The sequence below is a fragment of the Canis lupus genome, chromosome 12 (genome assembly GCF_003254725.2).
Source record: "Canis lupus dingo isolate Sandy chromosome 12, ASM325472v2, whole genome shotgun sequence".
Taxonomy (NCBI): Eukaryota; Metazoa; Chordata; class Mammalia; order Carnivora; family Canidae; genus Canis; species Canis lupus.
Window position 1 is genome coordinate 55,150,956 of NC_064254.1, and position 24,782 is coordinate 55,175,737.

A 24,782-nucleotide genomic window follows, 5' to 3' on the forward strand; every position below is an offset into this window, starting at 1 on the left:
AAAACTAAGGAACAGAATTTGCCTTGGTGCTCATATCATTCACCTTTCAGGGTCTCCCTGTTTGTTTGGGTTTTTTAAAAGGATTTTATTTATTTATGTTGAGAGAGAGAGTGCGTGCAAGCAGGAGGAGGGGCAGAAATAGAGGGAGAGAGAAAATCTCAAGCAGACTCCCTGCTGAGCACGGAACCCAGTGAGGGACTCAATCCCACAACCCTGAGATCATGACCTGAGCCGAAATCAAGAGTTGGACACCTAACTGACTGAGCCACCCAGGTACCCCAGGGTCTCCCTGTTTTTATGCCTTCACTGAACCAGAACACTATTGTTCCCACAAGACACTTATTAACAGGACTATACACACACGCACACACACATACACATGTATATATCAGTTTGTGCAGACATCAGGAAGCAACCAGATGAGCATAGCTCATGGACCTTCGAAGAAGAGGCACTAGCAGAGAACAAGGTAAACCAGAAGATAAATGCAGAAAGAATTGCCTCAGAGGCACTACTGGACCCAATCCTATTCATGATCTCAGCAGTATTCTATTATTCAGGTACTAGTCAGCACTTCCCTGTGCCACACACCCAGCCAGCCTATTATAAACAGCCCCAGGCCAGGAAGAGATGCAGTTTACTTAATTAACTTCAATGACCCAGTGTCTCCACCTCCTGCCATCTCACCTGCTTTCCACGGTTGTGTTTTGGCAAAATCTTCAGCACTGCTCTCCCTCAGCTCTCTGCTAAACATTCACTGCTGGCATCCACTCTTGGCTCCTCTCCACACACGTATACCTTAGGTCTCAAATACTGTATCTGATTCACTACCCGTCTTCTCTGTCTTCCCTACATTTCCATGATTTCAGATTTTTATGCCACATATCACTATGGGTACATCAGTAAGAAAAAGGTTTTCTAGCTAAGCTTTAGCAACATTGGTGTTTTAAATTTCATTTAACTTTTGGTGTACCCTACATACTTTATACCATACTGTGGACTCAGTGCCTCTCTAAAAGTTTCAAGTTAAAAGGATCTCTTGGGCAGCCCTGGTGGCACAGCGGTTTAGTGCTGCTTGCAGCCTAGGGTGTGATCCTGGAGACCCTGGATCGAGTCCTGTCAGGCTCTTTGCAAGGTGCCTGCTTCTCTCTCTGCCCCTCTCTCTCTCTGTCTCTATGAATAAATAAATTTAATTATTAAATTAATAATTATTATTAAAAATAAATAATTTTTTTAAAAAAAAATTTTAAAAATCAATGTTTAAAAAAAAAAAGGATCTCTTCAGGTACCGCCAAATAGAAACACTGAAAATGACCAGATAAAACTATCAGATTGAGGAACCCCATAATACTTGGGAATGGTTCCTTTTGGGATGTAATCTCTTACAAATGGATTTCCTGATCCATCGGTCACCTGACCCACCAGACTTCACATGATTCTGGCAATATCCAAATGATCGTATTGATGTTACTAAGGACTTAAATTACTTTAAATGTTTGATCAATATTGATTTTGAGCTACTTTTTTATTATTGATATTAATTAATTTGGAATTATAAAATTCAACTATGTATTTGTTACTGAGATTTATTTTACTGATCCTTGTAAAAGAAGAGAACTTTCTCTTTCCTAATCTTATAGAGTGAAATATAAACCTAGATGATGAATGGAAATATTTTTCTCATCATACTGGTCACCCTCTTAGAAACTATCATCTCTTTATAGTCTATACTTTGAAAAATCTCTTTGTTTTACAGTTCAAAGCAAATTCATCATAGAAGATGTCAGCTTAGAGCAGAGGGCAATAAATGCCTCTTTATCCAAAGACCAGGAAGAGCATTAATTATAACAGAACACTGCAAACCTCTCTACTCTGCTTCAGAAACTCTCTTAGTTCTTTTCCACTGGGATACAATCTAATGTTATGCATTCATATTTTGGCCCCTACTGTTAAAAAAACTGATAATAGCAGTGATGTTCCTCAGACTAAATCTATCAAAAGTTTATTCTAGCAAAAATGACAGATGATAGATTTAACCAGCAATACGCCCACCTACACACACACACACAATCCGGAACTCATGGAATATTAAAATATATATTTAAATATCTATTCTCAAGTATATAATCATAAGACTGAATGTCAATGAAACTAAAGTTTCTTCTTTTCTTCCTAGAAGCTAAAATTTCTAAATTTAGAAATTCTAAATTTCTAACACAATCTAAGTTTCCTGGTGATATTTTTCCCCTTTATCTCATTTTTGACATTCAAGATTCTGAGGTAAAAGAAATAAGGTAAAATTTCTCTTTGCTTCTTTGCTAGTATTTGAGGAAGTTGCTTTAAATGCCAGTTGTCATAGCACCAGGGCTGCATTCCAAGGCTATCTGTCATGCTGGTCTGATTGTTATTAGTAAAAGTTCCTCTCCTTGCCTTCGCCATTCTTACACTATAATTATATTAAGAATCTTATTGCTGATCTATAAACTAGATTTTTTGGTTATATTTTTATTAGGGAAAATAAGGGTTTATTTTGAATTATTGAGTCAAAACATAAAATGGATTGATAATTTTTCTTAATTCTTTTTTACCCTTATGACTAGAACTACTATCTCTTATTTTCCTTGACCCCATAAATACAGGTTTGTTAATTTTTCTTTTTTGTTCCTTTCCTGCATTTCTGTTACATCTGTACAAGTTATTTTCATATTTCAAAACAAACATATGCCCATAATTCTGTGAAAATAAAAAATGTTTTCAGTAATGCCTTCTGGAAACCAAATGCTAATTCCCACATGACAATAAGAAATCTCAAAAGATGTAGGATCTACAAAAAACAAATACAAGCACAGAAGATTCTTTTCTCTGAATATGCTAGTTTAGAAATATATATAGCCACTTAACTCCAATTCAAGGAGGACTTTTCTGTTCATTTTTATGGAGAAAAACTCCAGTCATTGGGTACCATACAAGTACCATTAAAAAAAAATCAACCCAGAATAATAATTGAGTCAGTGGTAATAACCATAAACATAAGTAATAATAATGATGTCAGTGATAATTTTCTAACCAAGGATTATAGGTGGTATTTCTGTTAAAGTTGCTAAGAAATCCTTATGTGGCTTTCAAGTACTGGGAAAAGATTGTGAACCTATCTTTCTCTCTCCTCCAAACCTTCCCATTTCCAAGATTAATAGGTAATGAGCCTCTCATTCTTTGTGTCTGAGGTTACCTCATTGAGTCCTTTGTGACTGAAGCTGAAAACTTTGGCAGAATGATTACCCTCAAAGAGCACTGTCATGATCAATAAATACACACAACAAATTTAATGTCAGACTCCCCATGGCAGTAAACTCGCCTGAGTTATTTGAGTAAATCAGAACCATTTATTTAACAAATATTTATGGAAGACCTGTTTTGTTGTCAAGCTATTTGTTAACTCCTGAGGCTACAAAATCTGATAAGTTAAGTTTCCTGCCCCCATTGAGTTTTCCATATATCAGGAAACACAAATCAATGAATTGTCTGACAATCAGGGTCACCCAGTAATCTCTATTGAGTTGTGAGAAAGTGACACCTCTGAAGTCAGATTAAATTAAATTCAAAATTTTCCCTCTGCCATTCACTGGCTGTGTTACGCTTAGAAAGTCATTTAACCACTTTCAGCCTTAACTTTTGCATCAGTAAGAGAAGGATAACAATACCTTGTGAGAGTATTACAGAAAATCTATTTAGTCAATAAATGTTTCTTGACATGTACTATGTGCTAGGCACTCTCCTAGGTCCCTGAAATATATTATGAACACAGCAGAGATCCTTGCCCTTGTGATACTTGTATAATTCAAGAATATTACCTGCCAGTTTAATAATAACTATTGTCATTATTAAAATAATATAAAGTATTTAGTAAGTTTATTTATTTTTTTTTAATATTTTATTTATTTATTTAGGATAGTCACAGAGAGAGAGAGAGAGAGAGGCAGAGACACAGGCAGAGGGAGAAGCAGGCTCCATGCACCGGGAGCCCGACGTGGGATTCGATCCCGGGTCTCCAGGATCGCGCCCTGGGCCAAAGGCAGGCGCCAAACCGCTGCGCCACCCAGGGATCCCTATTTAGTAAGTTTAATCCAAAAACAATAACTAAGAAAAAAGATTATGTTCTCAGATTTACAATCAACGATAAATAAGACAAGTACAAACTGAAAATAAAGCACCTAAAAATACAAAATTTAGACCAAGCAATATATCTAAGATTGAAATGTACCTACTTCAAATAAATACCAGGAATCTGAATTTGAATAGAGTGCTGGGATTTATACTCAGTTATGAGGGAATAGTCAGAAGAATTCAATTTGAGCTTGTATGGTGAAAAGAAGGTTACTGTCTCACATCTAATCAACCCAGGAAGGCCAACCAAACCATGTTACCTTTGTTCCAAAAGCTGTGCATGGTCTGAAGCATAGTTTCCTTCTCACCTCTACTGAGCTGGCTCCTGTCACTGCTGGAATCTAGCTGATTGGCTATGGAGACTGACATTATGTCCTCAATAGTATACCACCCCACTAGGAGACCAACCAGCTACTTTGATACCAAATTGGTTATTTCAGATCTTGTCTACTCTAGCAGGGCCAGCAATTTAGAAAATTAGCACACATTCTGGGTATAGTTTTGCTCTCCTTGTGGGAAGTCCCTTTACCAGCATCATTCTGTAAGGACTTACAAAGTGTTTATTATCATGGGATCCTTGTAACATCACTAACAGGCCAAGGAACCCACTTCATAGGAAATACAGTGTGGTAATGAACATACACACAGACTCTCCTGGTCTTACCATAAACTTCATCTCTCAAAATATGTGCTCCTAATTTAACACTGTAATGGTCCCTTAATAGTGTAGCTGAGATTCCAGCTTGTGTGTGCAAAGTGTAGTATATACACTGAACCAATGTCTATTTTACTGTTATGTAAAACAGCAGACCAAAATGTAGAAATAGGAGTGGGTTTTCTAAATGTTACTCCCAGTAAATCCACTTGGAGGATTTATACTTTCTGTCCCCACTTTTGCCTCAGCTGATTGGCTCTGGTCCCCAGGAGTGGAGGAGGAAATACTTCCATCAGAGGCACAGCAAAGATTCCACTCAATCTAACTTTATGTCTTATGCCTGGCAATTTTAAGCTCCTCATCCCTGAAGACCCTGAGGCAAAAACAAAGAGCTGTTATGCTATATTAACAGGAGTAATTAATAATCAGTTGTTCTCTGATTATCGTGAGGAGATAGAATTGCTGTTAGATGATGGGCAGAAAGTCTGGAACTTGGCAAAGTCACTACCTCTGAGCACTTCCACATGTGTGACAATTCTTTTTTTTTTTTTCTTAAGATTTTATTTATTTATTCATGACAGATACAGAGAGAGGGAGAGCAAGGCAGAGACACAGGCAGAGGGAGAAGCAGGCTCCATGCAGGGAGCCGGACGTGGGACTCGATCGTGGGTCCCCAGGATCACACCCTGGGCTGAAGGTGGCACCAAACCACTGAGCCACCATGGCTGCCCCATGTGTGACAATTCTTAGTGGACAGTTGCAGCAACCAATGCCTTACAGGGATACAATAACCACAGTCTCAGATCCCTCAGGCATAAAGATCTGGGTTACCCCCCTCACCAAGCATTCTGGATCAACAGAAATGCTGGCTGAAGGTGAGGAACATATTGAATGGGTGGTAAATAAAGTAGGTGATGAGTGTGAATTGTGATCTCTGCATCAGCTGCACTAGAGAGTATAGTTTGTCCTACAAACCTTGCTATGCAAATCATTTTTGATAGAAATTTTGAATGTTCACCAGCCTGAAGAGGCTATTATAAGACAGAGTGACACTTACTAGGAGCAAAAAAAAGTGGCTCTAAATGGTGAAGGGATGGAATGTAGCCAAAGCTGTCAATACCCAGTGTCCCTAACTTCTAAACACCAGGATAGCCATCTGTTTGACGGCTCTCTCCAAAGCCTTGGGAGACAACATTAGCCTGGAAGCACCAAGGAATCAACACCATCTGAAAACTGCTCTCCAACCATTGACAGAAATAAGATAGCCCTTTTTCCTCATGTGGGATACTTTCAAGGTGCTTCATCTACACCATATCCCAATGTTTTCCTTTGAAATTAAGCTCTATTACCTCATAGAAATAGCTGCTTGATGGCACACCTATTATTACTGTATTTCCTACTGTCTCATTTCTTCATTCTCTTACCATTGTATCCTGCACCTTGCAAACAAATCCTTTTCGGGTCTTCTTCTGGAGAATCCAAACATTCCTGCCAGCCCCATAACACTCCCTAATACCTAGATTCTAAAATCCATAAAGGCAAAAGATATGTTATTAAATATATCTCCTACCCCTAGCCCAGTGCCTCACATATAACTGCTAGTCAATACTTATTCTATTTGTACTGCATTTTCTCATTTATCTTCTTTTGGATTTACTACATATGTCTAATGCCTTTTCCCCCATAACTAAATGTGTGGTTTATATATTCTTCTACTATTGCTGAACTAGTGAACTCTTATCTGTGATCACAGTCTGACTACTGGATTTACTAAAGACTTATTCATGTATATTACCTTTCTTTTTTTATTTTTTTATTTTTAATTTTTTTAATTTTTATTTATTTATGATAGTCACACAGAGAAGCAGGCTCCATGCACCGGGAGCCCGATGTGGGATTCGATCCCGGGTCTCCAGGATCGCGCCCTGGGCCAAAGGCAGGCGCTAAACCGCTGCGCCACCCAGGGATCCCTCTTTTTTTATATTTTTTATTGGAGTTCGATTTGCCAACATATAGTATAACACCCAGTGTTTATCCCGTCAAGTGCCCCGCTCAGTGCCCATCACCCAGTCACCCCATCCTCCCTTCCACCTCCCTTTCCACTACCCCTTGTTCGTTTCCCAGTGTTAGGAGTCTCTCATGTTCTGTCTCCCTCTCTGATTTTTCCCATTCATTTTCTCTCCTTTCCCCTTTAATCCCTTTCATTATTTTTTATATTCCCCGTATGAATGAAACATATGCTGAGTGAAGTAAGTCAATCAGAGAAGGACAAACATTATATGTTTCATTCATACGGGGAATATTACCTTTCTTAAACATATCCCAGACACTAAGTTTTTGATGTTGTCATTTTTGTTTAATTCTAAATATATTTAAAACCTCATAAGACATTATTATTACTATTTCTTCAAAGACAAGTTTCATTTATATTTACTGAATATTTAATTCTTTTAATATGTTTCATTTCTTCTTCACCTCCAACATTCCATCTGATCATTTATCTTTTATCTTATAATAGCCCTTTGGAATTTCCTTCACTGTAGTTTTATAGCTGATGAATTTTCAGTTTCTGTTTTTATGATAAAGACTTTTTTGCCCTCCCTCCTGAAAAATATTTCCTTTGGGTACAGAATCTGTGCTGGTATTTGTTTGTTTGTTTGTTTGTTTATTTGTTTGTTTATTTGCAATACTGTGAAGATATTATTCCCTTGTCTTCTGAGAAGTCAACTGTCAGCCTGGTGTTCCCCCTTTGAAATAATATATCTTTTTCTCTGGTTTCTCCCAAGATTTTTACCTCTGTCTTCATTTGCAATAGTGTTACTGTGTGGGCTTTTTCTTATACTTACCCTGTTTGAAGGCTTATCCTCCTGCTTCTATGGTTTGGTATCTTTCATCAGTTTTGGAAAACTTTCACTCATATGTCTTCACAGATTGCTTCTACCCCATTCTCTCAGTCCTCCCCAGCAAAGACTCCAATTGTAGACATTTTTAACTCCATGTCACATGAATAGTATTTTCTTTTCTATTGTATCTTTTCCATCTTGTCTCTCTTTGTTTCAGTTTGGATATTTCTTCTGACCTATTGTCCAGCTCACTTTTTTGTTGCGGGGGCGGGGAACTGTATCCAATCTGCTGTTAAAGTCAAAGATCACATAATTAATTTTATTTTTGTTTTTACTTTTAAATTTCCATTCAGGTATTTTATAATTTCTAGTCTTCTAGTCAACTATATCAAACTTTCCTTGAACATCTTAAAATATTAACACAGTAATTTTAAAATTTGTGTCTGCCAACTTTAATATCTACATTTCTTTTGGACATGTTTAGTTTTTTCCTGGTTTTTAGTTAGTTACTTTTACTTTAATGTTTTGTTATTTTCTATTGGGTGTTACAAATTATATGTAGAAATATCTAAGATCACTTGAAGATATCATTTTTTTCTTCATCCAAAATTGATTTGCATTTTCTCTGCCAGGAATAAGTCTATGAGGATATCCTCTTAGTCCAATCACAGATGAAAAAGATTTGAAGGTGAGGTCGGACCTTCTAAGCGCTAGTCTATGTTATTTTTACTCTTCCTCCTAAGGTGTACTCCTTCAGGGTTTCAACTGAAAGTGGGTATACTTCCTTATTCCAATTCCAGTATCAGTTCTGCTAATTCTATGAGATTGATAGAAGTGCTGCAGAGCTTCCAAGGCTGTGTCACTGCTTTCAAATTGGCAAGTGGACTGAGGGAAAAAGGCAAGACCAAATGTCTGACACACACTTCCCTGGCCTTCCGTTTTCTTCATATTGTAACCGGGCGGGTCCTCTCTACCAAGGAAGGCAGTTCCGCAGTGCCTTCGATCAGATTTTTTATTCTTATTTTTACAACTCTTGTCTTTGTTTTACAAATCTGTTTAGGTGTTCTTTATTTGTCTAAATTAGCTAGCTCCCCATTTCTGGAGGCAGCAGTCTTTCAAATAGCATATTATTAAAAAAATACAAAGAAAAAATATTCCAGAACCCAAAGAATACCAGAAAGTTGTTGTCTAAAGAAACTTAAATATGTTACGTAGGAGACCAAAAGTTAGAGAAATCATATATAAGAGGAAGAGAAATTTAAGAGATGCAAATGATAATCCCTAAAAGACAAATATGAAATATTCAACTTATAAAAGCAAGAATTCCAAGGTAAGATGAGTGGAAAAGACGGAACAGTTAAAAAGCAAAAAGCTGATCAAAGAATGCTCTTCACTAAAGAAACACCTGAGTCTGCAAATCAAAAGATTAAAAAGCTCAGAGTTCTAGGAATAATCAATGAGAAAAAATGTATACTTAGATATATTCTGATAAAATGTCTGAACATGGAGATTGGAAAAAAAGAAAAAGAAAAACCTTACATGCACAAAGAGAGTGAATACAGTTTTTGTTAATGATATGGGAAGAATGATTATTTCATGAAGTTATCACTCATTGTTTTCTTACATAAAAGATACCGAAATTTAGGTTCATTTGCATCTTTACAATAATAAAAGCCTAAACTTTTAAATTGGCATCTAAGTACATCCAAAATTTCTTTCGATTGATTACTGCTTGCTATCAACTTAGTGGTTGTGTTTGGAAAAAGCTATCATCTTCTTTGTTGTCAAGTTCATTGTGGGAACCTTAGGAATAATGCCTTCATCTACCACAATATATGATGATTTCATATTGTTCTCAATTTCCTTATGATGCTTTGTGCTTACACTCTGTTTACGACTGTGTTTCACATATCCAGGTTCAAAGAAAAATATATTTCAAAAATTTTTAAAAAGTAAATGAGGATACTTAGGTAAGGTAAAGGAAAAGTAAAATAAAAGGTAACAACTAAAAAACAAAAAGGTAACAACTGAGGACATTTTTTTAAAAGGGACTCATTTTAATTGGATATTAAAGAAAGCAAAGTCCTAGGTTTATAAATTAAAATGTATTAAAGCACAATTTCAGCACAAATTTTAATTGATCAATAGGTGGAACTGAGTTTGGTTGGTTGGTAATTAATTAAAGTGGAGGAATTAAGCAATGTTTCGTGAAGTGGCAAATTTTATTTAAAAAAAAAATACACATACGGATCCCCACAGACTTAGTAAACTAGCACACAGCTCTGCACCTCTATCTGACAGACTTGCAAAAGTTATGAGAGTGGATGACATGAGCATGTTTTTAGCACTGTGGCATACTCCACTTTGTTTCAAGTTTCCATATATTCTTTGCATATTTTCTTTTTTTCTAGGTAATCTCCCCCTCCATCTCTCTATCACACACACACACACATAGATGCACAATGTACAAATATGCATACAGAGCTTGGATTCTGCTGATTCTTTTGTAAATATATACGCCAACAAAGATTTGACAATATTTCCCCAGGTATTCAGAGAAACAGCATTCCAGTAAAACAAACCATCGTTTACTGGCTAAGATAAACTTAGGCAAGGAATATCCCAGGAGTATGTAACCTCAGTTCAAGAAATCTGACTCTAAATAATTTGTGTTAAAAAGGCTAGGAAATAATGCTAAAAATAAAGTCTAAATGAGAGGATGATTGAAACATCATTGTGTAGATTTACAAGCATAATAATTAAGCACAACAATGCTGGAATGAAACTGCTTAGGTTTGAATTTCAGTTCTGCAGTAAACATTCTTTCATTTTTGAGAGAATTGTTCAATAGAGAGAAGGAACTTAAATATGGTATAAAAAGTCAAAAATAGCCATTAGTACAGTAAAAATAGAAAGTAGACTCCCCAACTCACCAGAGGAGGAAAACAAGCCGACACACTGAGTTTAAATTGGAATACAGGGGAAAAAAAGAGAAACTAGCAAGTCTGAAGAACGTAAAAGCATGTAATCAGTAAGTCGGAACAAGGTATTTTCCTCATCCTCATCCCACTCCCCCAAGTTCTATTCCTAATTTCTAGAAAATGCCAACTCTCTTCTGGCTTCCTGTTACATATGTAAGCAAGAAGAAAAGCAGACATTTGGTATTGCAACTAAAGCTAGAGAAAGAAGCCCGGGTGCTCTTAGCATAATAGTGCATGGGACATGTGTACTATAATATGTCTGAGTAATATGTTAGATTGCTTTACAGCTTCCCTTTCCACACAATCCAAAGTGCAGCTGCCCACACCCACACAATCCCAACTCCATCTAAAATAGAATCAGACAGAACTGAATAATAATGCCCCTGAGACAGGAAAAAAACTGGGGCCAGTGGTAGCTGGGAGGTGTGAAGAGAAAGCAGAAAAGGTCAAAAGAAGCATAGGTTTTGAATTTCCCAGTAACTATGAGACAGAAAGCTTCATAAAGCAGCTCTAGACTTGAGCCTGAAAAGCCAGGGGCATGAGATGAATAGAGTAGGGGAGCCATTCCTAAATTCTTCTGGACTCTATAGGTTGGAGTGTCTGACTCAAGACTGAATGAAGTGCTACTTTATGTATTCCCCCTGAATCCTATGAGGATTTGGTCAGCTAAGAGTAAGAGCATTGAATAGTAAAAAGTTCCACCCTTTCTAGCTGCTAGGAAGGGCACAAGAGTCTCAAAAGTACACAAAGTTAAGATTTTTCTCATAAATCAGTATGTATCTTTGTAGAGATTATCTTCTTTCATTTGCCTATAGGCCTCTGAAAATAGTTTGCCTTCTTAGTAGCTATGCACCCCCAATATTAACACATAGTTCATTCCCTGACCCCTTTTTAAAATGTGCAACAATTGGTCATTCAACTCCACTGAGGAGAGAATCTTCCAGTAGCCAGGGAAACCAGCTTAGAGAGTCCAGTTCTCTGGGATGTTAAATGGTCTGCCATCCATCTTGAGATGCTTCTTTGGGTCAGCTTGACCTGTCCTGAATTCCTGATACTTCCTTTCTGTATTAGCAACAAATCTCTGTCTGTAAGAAGGCTAAACAACTAAACATGATGCCAATGCCTTGATATTTTAATTTTTCTCCACTTTCATTGCACTCCAGAGTGCCAAGGCAACTGACTGAAAATGCTTCCTTGGGGTGCCTAGGTGGCGCAGTTGGTTGAGCACCCAACTCTTGGTTTTGTCTGAGGGTCACGATCTCAAGGTCATGAGATCAATCCCCACATCAATTTCCGTGCTCAGCAAAAGAGTCTGTTTAAGACTCTTTCACTCTCCCCCCCACCAACATGCTCATACTCTCTCTCTAAAATAAATAATTAAATATTTAAAAATGAAAAGAAAAGAAAATTCTTTCTTACATATGATGCTATGGCCCGAATAGTAAGGCATATATGCATCATAGTTTCAAATTCAAATATCCTAGATACAACTACAATTTGCTCTAGAGTATCAAAAATCCAATGTTTTGGGGATCCCTGGGTGGCTCAGTGGTTTAGTGCCTGCCTTCAGCCTGGGGCATGATCCTGGAGTCCCAGGATCAAGTCCCACATCAGGCTCCTCTATGGAGCCTGCTTCTCCTCTCTCTCTGTCTCATGAATAAATAAATAAAATCTTTTTTTAAAAAATCCAATGTTTTGAATCTATGTTATTTAGTTTTTAAAATCTATACATCATGACTAAATGCAATTTAGTATTTTGGACTAGATCCTGAATTAGGGAAGATTAGTGAAAAAGCTGATGAAATCTGAATGAAGTCTAGAATTCAGCTAAAGTGAATGTATCATGAATGATCAGTGTTAACTTAAGGGAAAATTAGTTAAGGGGCACATAGAAGTTCTATGTATTATCTTTGTCTTTCATTTTTTGGTAAATAAATCTAAAATGACTCCAAATTAAAATTTTATTTTTTAAAAAATTATTTATTCATCAGATCCAAGAGGTAGGGAGTTGGAGCCCTGGATAGTAATTGGAGAAAACAGTTAAAATAAGCCACTGCCTTATATACACCAAAAGTCTTTGAAGTAAAGATAGCACCCAGCATCAGTAGCAACTCTTCAGTCAAGATCTTCTGAGGAAGACCTGGGTTTAGTCTGCTTATCTTAAATTTCATGTTGAAATTTTATTATATTCTCTGTTTTATTAATCCATTTTCTTCTAGTAATGAAGACAATGGTAACTTTTTAAAAAATGTACAGATATCCTCAAGGGGCAAAATCAACACAATAATCCAGAAGAATAGAACTTATTCACCAGGATCTATTCATGAATGAGATCTCTTGCAGTCATCTCATGTCCACTAACATGATTCTTAGGCACTGCCAAAATAAATGAAAGCTCAAATTTGTCTATAAAGCAATAAATATAAATGGATTAAATTCCCTCTTTCAATTACAAAATGTTTAATTTAGGACTTGAAATAACAAACAAAATACATTTTATAAGGAAAATAACCATACTGAAGGATTTCTGTATGAAAATGGCAAAATAAGTTCAAATAGTGAAAACTGTTTCTGTTTCAGAGATATACAAATGACAGAAAATTAATATAAAAAGAAAACTAAATAACAATTTAACATTATTTGGACTAGTAATGGACAGAAAAGCAAAATAGTGTCTGGGGACTGAATCCATAGAATGGCTGGACTTTGAGCCAGAAACTAATATTGGGGACAAAGGAAGTCCAAAAGTTCCACATAAAACTAATGCCAAGCTCATTTTTTGAAGTCAGGGTCTATATTTTGGCTATGACAAGTCCTGAAAAAAAAAAAAAAAAAACCTTTAAAATAATAAGTAATAAAAAATATATATTCTTGTAGAATACTGCCTGGAATTATAGTCCAAATTAGGGAGGCAGAGGATTTAGAACAACCTCTAAACCAGGACCTAAAACCAGACAACTTTCTCTCCCTCACCACCTTACCTCTGTATTCACCATCCCCAACATCATCACAGGAAACTGGCATTAAGTAAATTATATGACCTGGTTCTAGATTGGAACAAATGGGCTGAGTGGAGGCAACAGTAAAACCACTCCTCAGAGATGGGTAACAAAAACAAGTAAGAAAAAAAATGCTTACATACAAGGGAGAGGATTATACAGGGCATGTTCACCAAGGGACAAAAACCTTGAGGGTCATCTTAGAATTTGGTCCATCACACATGTATTATAGATTATTTTGGGAAGGAGGGTCATATACATTTTTAAGAAAGGTTTTATTTATTTATTTGAGAGAGAGAGAGAGTGAGCACAAGCTGTGGGGACAAGCAGAGGAAGAGAGAGAAGCAGGCTTCCTGCTGAGCAGGGAGCCCAGTGAAGAGCTTGATCCCGGGACCCTGGGATCACGACCTGAGCTGAAGGCATACAAGTAACCAACTGAGCCACCCAGGTGCCCTACATGTGAATTTTTTTAAATTAAGATGTTGGAAATAGAAAATATAGCAATTGGACTGAGAAATGCAATGGAGGAGATAAACTTTAGAGTGTATATAAACGGAGAATTAACAAGCAGGAAGATAATACCAAGACACTCACTAGAATGCAGAGCATAATCATAGAGATTTATAAAAACACAAAAGACTAAGATTAAAACTTATTTGTGAGTTGATAATAGATGGTTATGCTCAAATACTTTAAACAATCTTAATAATATGGTAAGGAGTTTTTAACAGATAATTAAAGCATAACAAGGTCCCTGTAGTCAAGAGAAATATGAAATAATGAATAAATGTAGATGACATTCTAACTAATATAAACATTAATCTTAGACCATAGAATAACACAGTTCTTGCAATATGAAAGACTGTATAAGCAGCAAAAAAATTCCAAATACAAAGCACCTAGAAATGAGGGATAAAATTTAAAGTATGAGCTCATTAGTGGCTTAGAGCTAGTGAGGATAAGATGCCTGACCCTGGCATAGAATAAAATAGAGTATTAAGACTTGAGATAATATTCAAATAAAACTACTATATGCAAGCTGTGTAGCCATCTCTAGCCATTCCACTTGCTGGGACCCAGAGGACATTGCCTTTACCAAGGTATTAATAATTGCATTGATGTGGGGAAGACCAGGATCCCCAAAAAGCTTTATGGTGGTTGTTCTCTGTAGGACAGAGATGATGGCTGCAGATGCCATCATAAAATTGGGTTCCCTCGTTTCATTTCCAGATGGATAGAGACCAGGTGGCACTGTTTAATCACTAGAGACTTGCTGTGTGCAATTACTATAATAAGCCAATGAGGTGGAGCAGTAATCAAAGTCTTATAACCTAAAATGATCTCTGGTGGTGGCTAATTGAGTATGAAAATTCTGAAGGATAAAAAATGGGCGGACATTAAAATACTGCTTGACACACAAAAGTGAAAAAAATTCTAGGTCTAGTGGCAGAAACTTGATGTGAGTCATTATAGTAGGGATAAAAGACCACTTAAGTGGTTCCTAAATTAAGCCAATTCTCAGACCCAAAGTCCCCTGATTGTGGGCTTGAGGTAGACCCCACATGTGGCCACACATATTTACCAAACTCTTCTTCCAGGCCTTCTCCAGAGGGACATATGGCCATGCACCAGGGTGACTGACTATACACTAGAGAAAGGGATATACTAAGACATTCATGGGTTAACAGATACTACTCTGAACTCATGTTCACCCCCAAAGCCTAGAATGCCAACATGGTTGGACAGTCAGAAAGCTTCTGTAGGTAAGGTGGAGGTTTGGCCCGAGTCCATCTCAGAGTTGATCCACTGGGACTGCAGACCCATTTTGTGATTATTTTCCTCCAAAATGGAGTGTCCACACATCGGTTCTGTAACCCAGAGTTTAAGGGCCATTATGGTAAAAGTCCTTTTACATTCCCTCCACTACTGAAAGTAGTATTGTTTCTCTGAATGGTACAGAGGCCTAGTGATCAAGAAGTAGTAAAAGAAGATATTTTTGAAAGGCACATGCATGCCAAAAGGAGGTGAGCTAAACTCCTTGAAAATTCAGAGACCTACCACACAGATGAAGTTTCTAGAGGAGCAGTGGTCTGTGGCAGGTCTGCACTTGGCACTCCCACCATCAGAGACATGAAAGATGCAGAGGTAATGATTCCTCTCATATCCTCTTTTTACTCCCCTATTTAGCTACTACACAAGCCAGATGTACGTTCGGGGATACCTATGTATTATCATAAAATTAATCAGGTTGTGACACCAATTGCAGCTGTTGTTGCCAATGTGGTAACACTATTGGAGCGAATCATAACAGCCCTTGGCACCTTTTATGCAGTCATTGACCCAGGAAACATTTTCTTTTCTGCACCAAGTAATAGAGAAAATGAGAAGTGATTCACCTTCAGTTTTTTACCCCAAGGCTATATGAGCCCTTGGCCATCAGTCTTACATCCCAGAGAAACTTTGATTGCCTTGATATTCCACAGAATATCTTGCTGGTTCATTTCACTGATGGCGATATACTAATTAGACCTGGTGATCAGGAAGTAGTAAAAGAAGATGCTTTTGAAATACACAAGCATACCCAGTGAGGTGAGCTTAACCCCCTGAAAGTTCAGAGACCTACCACCTAGATGAAGTACCTAGAGGAGCAGTGGTCTGTGGCAGGTCTGCCCTTGGTACTCCCACCATGAAAAAAGCACATGGTAGATTTTTTTCAGATTTTGGAGAGAATATATTCCATATTTGAATGTGCTGTCCTAACCCATTCACAAGGCAATATATAAAGCTGCCAGTTTCAAGTGGGTTCCAGAGTAAGACAGGCCTCAACACTGCGCACAAGCTGTGGTGTGAGTGGCACTGCTATTTAAGCTTTACAACCAAACAGATTCAGTGATATTTGAAGTGACTTTGGCAGACAGATGGCTAAATAGAAGAACCACAACACAGATCTTGAATCTGGGAGTAAGGATATGCTATCTCTTTCTGACACCAGCCCTTATCTGAAAAGCAGGTGTTAGCTTGGAACAGAGTCTGGCAGAGATACAAGATACCATGTGACTATGTGACCATGGCTGCCCATCATGAACTAGGCCTTATTTGATGTGGCAGGTCCACTCAAAATCAAGCTCAAGATGGTCTATACAGGATAAGTAAATTGTAGGAGTCAGTGAATCGCTAATGATTATGGGTTAATGGCATGGCTATGGGTTGCCTAACTAGTCAGGGACCTTTAGAAAGTTGAAGATTATTGAGAAGATCTGAGGAAAAGGAACATGGATGAATGTGGTGGCCATGAAAATGCATGCTTAGCTCTCCTGCTTTAGGGAGCATAATTGTCTTGTGGCTCAAACTATTGCTTTTCTGGATCTACCACCACATTCCTTTTTTTCTTTCTTTTTTTTTAAGTTTTATTTACCCATTTATTTATGAGAGACAGAGAGAGAGAGAGAGAGAGAGGCAGAGACACAGGAGGAGGGAGAAGCAGGCTCCATGCTGGGAGTCCAACGTGGGCCTGGATCCCAGGACTCCAGGATCGCACCCTGGGCCAAAGGCAGGCACCAAACCGCTGAGCCACCCAGGGATCCCCACCTTTTTTTCTTTTTTTAAGACTTATTTATTTATTCATGAGAGACACAGACTGAGAGAGAGAGGCAGAGACATAGGCAGAGGGAGAAGCAAGCTCCTTGCAGGGAGCCTGATGCAGGACTCGATCCTGGATCCCAGGATCATGACCTGAAAGGCAGGTGCCCAACTGCTGAGCCACCCAGGTGTCCCCTACCACCACATTCCTGTCCAGGCCACAATTCCCATGGGCTGCACTGAGCCAGTGACTTTGCAAGTAGGCTTATGGATACACACCCCTCCCTGTAGACACAGGACCTTTTCAGTGGAATACTTGGACTCAAGGACTCTCTACCAGCCTGCACAAAGTTTCTGGAATTACATTGCAGTCTGAAACACTTTATACACATTGCCCCATCCTTCTCACTCTCTTTCAGAGACATCAGGCCTTCAGTGAAGGCTTTTCTTCACTGCCTCTAGTTTCTTTCCTTTGTTTCCTCACTGATCTACTTCCCCAATAAATGTCTTGCATGTTGTAGAAGGCTATAGTTTAATATTCTTGATATTCAAATATACCAGTTCATAATCCCTGAAATCTGTAAATGTACCTAATTTGAAAAAAGTGTCTTTGCAACTGTGATTGATTAAGGATTTGGAGATGATGGATTGATTACCTTGTTGGACCCCAATGCTATTACAGATGCCCTCAAAAGAGAAAGGATGAGCAACATTTGACACAAACACAAGCAGAGGAGAAGGCAACATGAACATTAGCAGTTAGAGAGATCCGAAGATGCTGGTAATGCAAAGTATAGCAGAAGCCACCAGAAGCTGGAAGAGGCAAAGAACAGATCCTCCCCTAGAGTCTCCAGGGGCAGTGTGGTTCTGCTGACAGCTCAATTTCAGCCCAGTGAAACTGATCTCAGAACTGCTGGCCTCCAGAGCTGTGAGGGAATAAATGTGTGTTTTTGGAAACTACTAGATTTATGGTAATTTGTTAAAGCAGCCATAGGAGACCAATACACGTGTCTAATTCTGTCCTGGCACCTGCTTCCTGAGGACCTGAACAAACACAGTTGGTGCCACTTGTAATCCAAGAATAGAGGCAATAAGATGGGTTTTGGGGATGAGATCTCTCCCTGCTCAGCAGGCAAAGATGATGCCATCCTGAGTGGTATACGGGACACGGATAGTCCCTGGCACAAGGCAGCCCAATACTAACAATCATCAACAATGACCTGAAAGGCATTTGGATGATAAGGAGGAACCATACTTATAAAGACAGAAGAGTTGGTTGATTACAGGTAAATCGTTTTGCTAACTACAGAGGAATAACAGGAAACTAAGCGCTTTGAACAAGCAGTTAAAGGCTACGTGTGAGAGCCAGTGGTCTGTTTAATAGCTTCCAGAGTGGAAGAGAAGACACAGCCAAGCAGGAAATCGAAGCTTTGAAAGTTAAGGTCTCAGAGCTCCACAGATGATTAAATACTCAGGCAAGGAGGCTCTGTAGTCTTAAGGTCAGAGCCCTGGGTGGAAAAACAAGAGACCTTGATCCCTAGGTCCCTGTGCTGGAAGATGCTGCAGAGGCCCCTCCCATGCAGAGCAACAAGTACACCTCTCAGAAACTGCCTGTATTTCCTCTCCTGGTTGCCAGTCTGTGGGCTAGGACTGCATCCCAGCATAACCTGCATGGGGCCACGCTGGGTCTGACAAAGGAAAGGGATTATACACCCAAGGGTCTGCAAGAATTAGCTACTTCTACACCAGCGGGAGCCAGGAGAATGAATCTGGTATCAGATTTAGAAGGAGCTTACTAAGTGGGGCTGCCATAATTGGTCTGGATAAGACAGGATTTATCTATTTGGGGCATTTTTTTCAGAGCATGAGAGCTAATAATTTGGCAGGAACCTGAGGGAGTGACTACATTTGTTGCCAGAATGGCTCCTGGAAGTCTAAGGAAAGTGATGGCCCCCATTGAATGAGGTGGTAATGTCTGACTTGCCTGACAGGTAGTAAAGAATAAAGCGGCTCAGGGAGGTGGGTGAGCTGGAATAAATGTATTAGTTGAGGCTGGAATACTCATCAGAGGATTATGTTCCACTGGAAGAACAGGACACCAATGTACCATTCAGTAAGGCTGTAAGGAAAGCACTGGTGAGAGGAGGCCAACATCACTAAAAAGTTGTTTGGTAGGTGACCACTGCAGACCAGGGCTGACTGTGGGAGAGGCAGACCCAGAGCTGGCTTTGTTAATACCCATGGCAATGAGAGTCTACATAGTGGCGCTTAGTACCAGAAGTCAGGAGGCCATGATTACCTGAACAACTGGCAGGGCCAGAGGGACAACCTGGGGCTTTGACCTCTACAGGGAGCTGTTGAAAGAACTTGACAAGCTCAGGAGCAGAATAGTCCTGCAGCCAACAGTAGTGCTATTTCACTTCACTTCTATAGCCATGTACAAAGGTAAGAACAGAAAAGTAGGAAGGTAAGGGTGATCACTCCAATAAAAAGTCACAATCCAGGGTGCCTGGGTGGTTTAGTCAATAAAGCATCTGCCTTTGGCTCAGGTCATGGTCCTGGGGTCCTGGGATCCAGCCCCATGTCAGGCTCCCTGCTCAGCGGGGAGCCTGCTTCTCTCTCTTCCCCTTCCTCTGTATCACACCCCAGCTCATGCTCTATCTCTCAAATAAATAAATTTTTTTTTTAAAGTCACAATCCTACCTAGACTCCCAGATGCAGAGCACATTAACTGAAGAGATGGATTAGATCAGTGTAATATTAAAAAAATTGAGCCATAGGCAAAATAAACATCATTCCCAAGATCACACAGCTAGTGTGTCAGAGACTAAACTCAGGAAAATATATTTGCACTATTTATGACAAGGTGTTAAGATGTGAAGGAAATCAAGTAGATAAGTACAAAAGTGTGCAAAGAAATTAATAAGTGATTAATAAATATGAAAAATTTAATAAACAAAGGAGCATAAAATAGTTTGTCATCACATTAAACTTGATCATTAAATATTTTTAAATAATATACTGAGCTAAAATTCAGGAGTATAAAAACTAGAGCATCATTTCTGGAGGTAATTTTTGCTACACTTGAACTTAGGAATCTTTTGATTTCTATAAATTATACACTTAAGAATTTATTTTACACAAATCATCAAACATATGCATAAGAGTTTATTTATAAAGACAATAATTGAGCATAAAATACAACTGGAAAATTAGAAAAAATATCCTTAATGTTTAAGACACTATGATATAATCAGAATAATATAAAGCCATTAAAATTATATGATTGAATAATACTCAATGACATAGAAATATTCACAAAACATTGTTTAGGCATGAAATGGTAGATTCAAAAGAATTTTTATGTTGGTGTGCAAGAGATTTTACCCAAAGAACATGTGAAAAATTTAAAAGTCCATCGAATTGGTGGGGCTAGACCTCAGAGATCAATTACAGCAACACTCTCATTTTTTGGTAAATCTACTGAGACCTAGAAGAGTTAATACTTTAAAGTAGAAACAAAAGAAGTAGATTGGGAGCAATTTGTCATCCAAAAAAAGTATGTGCGTGTATAAAAAAAAAATTATAAAAGTTTACACCAAAATGTTACTAGCATTCATTTATCTGGGGTATATGAGTAAATAATTCTTTCACGTACTTAGTTTTTCTCTATTTCCATTACTTTTGCAATGAATATGTAGAAACAAACAAAAGATAATATTTTAAAATATTTGTTCAGAGAATTAATATGTGATTAAAAGCTCTCTGTCTCAGGGATCCCTGGGTGACCAAAGGTTTGGTGCCTGCCTTTGGCCCAGGGGCAATCCTGGAGTCCCGGGATCGAGTCCCACGTCAGGCTCCCGCGTGGAGCCTGCTTCTCCCTCCTCCTGTGTTTGCCTCTCTTTCTCTCCCTCTGTGTCTGTCATAAATAAATAAATAATAAATAATAAATAAATAAATATTTAAAAAATAAAAAAATAAATAAAAGCTCTCTGTCTCAAAATGCTTCTCAAAAATCTGCCTATATGTACATGAGAGTTCTCAGATGGGAATTCATTAGCATTCACACATATCCTTTAAGCTCAGAATTACCTTGGTCAGGATGCAAATCTAATTTTCCTTTAAGATATAAAACAATTACCCCATTGCATGAGAGGAGGACTAGATTATTTGAACACCAAAAGTACATGAATAAAATTGAACAATGAATCAATAAAATCCATGTAACATATTTAGCTACATATATAATCATATATATGATTATACATATTATATATAATATGTACATATATACATATATGTACATATATAAATATTTTTTGCTGCTCAAAAAATAAAATTAAAGTCAGATCACAGAAGTACTATAATTAATATTTTTTTCATAACCAGGTAAATTTTGAATTTTCCCTCCTTATATTGTATCTGTTATGAGCATAGATTTGCCCCACTGGGGTAACTATTACTATTCAGTTCTCTTCCCCATCCTCATCAGTATAATCACCCTCACAATGACACTGTGCTGACACAGAAAAACCAGGACCTGGACTTCAAACACCATTGACTCCTACCTCATACCCTAGTATTGATATTGAGCATGTTCATACCCATCAGTGTTCTTCCAGGCCCATGACCACAATCTGATAAGTCTTTGAGCACCTAGTAACCAGACCACCTCTGACATGCCCAGGAGCACTGGGCCACGGAAGGCTTTAAAGTCTTTGGAATTTTAGAGAACAAGGCCATAGCTTATCCAAAATGTCAGTTCAGTAAGTGCAGGCAGTTGCAGGTGGTAGGAGAAGGGATAATGTGTAATTCCTCTGCATTTCTGACACTTCAGAATTTAAGGACTGAGAGATCAGAAAAGAGAGACTTGCATTAAAGAACATGGAAGACAGAAGCTAGCCCAGGGCCTTGACTTGTAATCCAGACTCTAGGATACTCTAAAAGACTACAGTGGTTTTTCCTTCAGGGTCAGTCTTAAACCCAATTTAATTCAGGAATAAAGAGGCTACTTGCCAAAAAAAGACGTTTCTAACCATTCATGCCTAAAATCATTTTACATACACAAAGAAAGCTTTTACTACCCAATGAGAGAAACACAATAAAATACTAATACCAGGAAGAGTTCATCTAAAGAATAAGTAGAATTTGTATATAGATTAATAAAATGCTAGGGCTGGACCTTCGAGATCAATTATAGCAACATCCTCATTTTATGATGAGCCCACTGCAATCCAGAGGAGCTATATTATGAAGAGTAGAAGTAGACTGTGCAATCGTTTATTTAATCCCAAAACACTGGAGCCAGAAGTAGCATTGAAATTTTAAAGATTGTTCTTTTAAAAAATATATATTTTTTAATTTATTTATTTGAGAGAGAGAGAGAGAGTGCATGTGCACGTGTTGGGTGTGCACATGAGTGGGGGTAGGGACAGAGGGAGAAGGAGAAACAGACTCCCAGCCAAGCAGGGACCCCAGTATGGGGCTTAATCCCAGGACCCCGGGTTCACAACCTGAGCCAAAGGCAGATGCTTAACTAACTGAGCCAGGAAGGCACCCCTAAAGATTGTTCTAAGACAAATATAATAAATGGAATTTTTGTGTGCTGATACTTTAATTGAACCTGTAACTCTGCAATGTCATTGAAAAACAAGGGTTTATATAACTATAAAATGATAGACCCTGGTAGACTACTAAAGAATTTTGAGATTGATATTATGACAAGGTCTATGGACCTCTGGACAAAGGTCAGAGGATGTGGCCTCACTTCCTATTCTGCTAACCCACTGTATGGTCCTAGACAAGATAAAGGACCTCTTAGGTGCTCCTCCAGTCCTTTGAATGTAAAAGAGAGCTGAATACAGGATCTGTAAAGCCTAAAATCTACACAATACCATGAAAATCACATTTCCTGCAAATTGCAGATTTCTTGAGGGCTCTGTCTACAAATCCTAGACTGTCTATACCTTTGTTCTTATCCACTAAGAACCTCTTAAGATTCTCACATAAACAAAAAAAAAAAACTTAGATTGCTCCATCAGTATATCAATACTATTACTTTTTATCAAAATTGCCTTAGAGCTTACACAGCAAACCCTAAAATGATGCATAGTATAAATCTCTGTTACCAACTTAATAAATACTATAGAGTGATAACATTCTAATAAAAATGATGAAGTGTGTCCCACAAGGAGACAGCAACCAAAATACAATAACCACTTATTCCCATGAATGATGAGCTTATAAATTACAGAATTGGCCTGGTAAAGACTGAAAATTTTCATAACTACAGATTAAAATCAAGATTTTTTTTAAAAAATTCCTTCTGTTATCACAACTGATATGAAAGAATTCTAAATGACACTGACTTCAAGAAAAATTCTATGTACTAGCTCTTCAAATACCTCCTCAATTAAAGCATTATTTTTTTCCCATAAATCACAACTTCAGTTTACATTACATAACCATATCCGGATGATTTTTAATCATTAGAAGATGATTTTTAATTATTCCCTGGAAACTCCATGACAAAATTTTTCTGAAGGTTGATTTTCAGAGGCTAAATGCCAAATGCGACACCCTCCCTTCCTCACCTGCTTTCTAACAGTTAAAGAGACTTATAATAAAGCGGTTGGTGCACTGCATATTAAGCTAATACCTTCTACTCCAGAAACAAGAGTGCACAGAAGTTAACCTCTGACCCACAGGTTAAGTTTAGGTCTAAAAGGAAAGGAATTTTTCTAAGATTATTGGAAAGAAAAAGGCTATTCATATCATTCTACAAAGAGTGAATATTATTCATTAAAATTCTCAACCATCTGGAAAAAATAATTATCGAAGAAGTTCTGAGGGCTTTAAAAAAATCATTTCAAGTTTAAGAAAAGACAGTGAATGGAATTCTCTTTTTCTTGTTAATTTGTCCAGCAATATTGGAGTATCAAGCACATTCATTTCCATCAAACACCTGGCCTCCCTGACATTTGGTGCTCTCCTAGACATCTATCAAGAAATAACCCAGATTTTTCAGCTATTCTCATTTATGGTTTCAGAGAAAGAACCTGACATTGATTTTTGCATATGACTCTGATTGACTTCAGTGGGAGTCCTGCACACAATTTGGTAGTACAAAATGATCTCTAGCCTAGTAGTCTATGACGCTTCCATAAAGATATTTTATGGTTTCCAATCCCCAGCCTTTTATTTTCGAAAATATTTGCTCAGATCTTTAGAACTTTCTCTTTATCTCCTATAATATTTTTTTATTTTTTAAATTTTTAAAAAGATTTCATTTATTTATTCATGAGAGACACACAGAGAGAGGCAGAGACATAGGCAGAGGGAGAAGCAGGCTCCCTGTGGGGAGCCCCATGCGGGACTTGTTCCTGAGATTCCAGGATCACAACCCAAGCCAAAGGCAGATGCTTAACCACTGAGCCACCCAGCGCTCCCATCTCCTATAATATTATTATATTTTTTTATTTATTTTAAGATTTTTATTTTTATTCATGAGAGACACAGAGAAAGAGAGAGGCAGAGACAAAAACAGAGGGAGAAGCAGGCT

The 24,782-nt window shown here is 37.8% G+C and overlaps 1 long non-coding RNA gene across 1 annotated transcript in view; it reads right to left on the reverse strand.

Moving 5' to 3' along the window:
- Positions 1-24,782, reverse strand: part of LOC118350364 (uncharacterized) — a 71,925-nt gene that overhangs the window by 12,688 nt on the left and 34,455 nt on the right. The window contains exon 2 of the long non-coding RNA XR_004804018.2: positions 7,666-7,951. This is a non-coding gene — a long non-coding RNA (uncharacterized LOC118350364). The remainder of the gene's footprint in view (positions 1-7,665; positions 7,952-24,782) is intronic.